Below are 1,505 nucleotides of genomic sequence, written 5' to 3' on the forward strand. Positions count from 1 at the left end.
GGTAGTAGTTAATCTGACAGTGATTTCTTTACATCAAAAATGGGTTTCTAAAAATTATTCCACCAATAAAAATATTTCACCTCAGGGATTAAAACACAGCAGTTTTTGGAGATAGGCTTTTGCTTTAGGAAAAGTTTTTCAAATCATGTATTCCTTTTAGAAGAAAGAAAGAAAGAAAGAAAGAAAGAAAGAAAGAAAGAAAGAAAGAAAGAAAGAAAGAAAGAGAGAGACATGTACCAAGCAGTTAGTACATATCAAACAATGTGCAGGACATTTTCACTCTTAATAAAACTGATCTCATTTGACTTTCATAGCAACCCCTCAAGGTGGTTATCATGCTCCACTTTTATATATGAAAGCATAGACTCAGAAAAGTTCTGTAACTTACCAAGGTCACACAGGCTATAAGTGCCACAACTGGTCTTTTTCTTTCTTTTTGTCAATCAAGTTTTGTTCGATTACACAGCCTATTCTATTTTCACTACATAGCATTGCCTCCTTATGTCTTGAACATGTTATTTTCTTGTTTCTCATTAACTTTGCGGTTTGTCGTCTTTTGAGACTCACTTTATTTCTTTCTCAGGTCATCGTTATGATTATTGTTCAATTGCTGTCTACTTTCAGTAGTATAATGCAGGCAGATTAAAGACAGGTACAGCCACATCAAGCAATCAACTGTCCTGTGACTCTTTCTGGCTGGTCTTTTTGTTAGCACAAGAAACAATTCTAAATAATGTTAATTCTATTGAAAAATCTTTCTCTGCTCCTAGTTTCATAAGAAGTTGCAGAAGAACTGCAGGAGAAGAGATTCAATGAAAGTGCACATCCACTGTTACCGAATCTCTTCTTAAATAGCCAGGACAGGAATAATTAAATCAGAGCAGCACAGAAAGATAGGTTCTTGAAACTGGAAGCCTTTTAGAGATCACTTCCAAGGAAGGGGAGCAATTTTCCCCTTGACATATTAACTCTATTGCTCTGGTAGCAGCAGCTTGGATTGTTGAGTAGAGGATTGTAAAGCATTATCTGGGTTCAGGAAAAAGGATGCAGTGAGCCATCACAAATATGTGCCTTGGATGTAAGAGAAGCTAGCGAAAGTATCTTGTCTCCAAATATACCTTTTCTTAATTTATTTTAACCCCCTTCTATTTTAGGATACATAAACTGAGACCTTGAGAGGAAAAAATATTTATTGAAGATTCAATAAACTGTTGGTAGCAGTGTCAGAACTAGAACCCAGGACTCCTTCTCCATAATCTGATATATTTTCCACTTTACAGTCCTGTTTCAAGTCAAACTTATTGCTATTTTGAATGTAAATCCAAGCATATTAAGTTATTTATTTGCCATTTTGAAGGAATTTACTACCAATGAGCTCTCCAAATCCCTTAAAGTTTTCACACATCTGCAGAGGAATTGCTGAGGTTTGATTCTTCAACTATAACACTGAAGATCAATGTTCATTTGAGAATAAATTTATTTTTCAGAGATTAAGATACAGTATC

This window comes from Oryctolagus cuniculus, chromosome X, assembly GCF_051225735.1.
Source record: "Oryctolagus cuniculus isolate XC-2025 breed Fujian yellow rabbit chromosome X, ASM5122573v1, whole genome shotgun sequence".
In the NCBI taxonomy this organism is placed as follows: Eukaryota; Metazoa; Chordata; class Mammalia; order Lagomorpha; family Leporidae; genus Oryctolagus; species Oryctolagus cuniculus.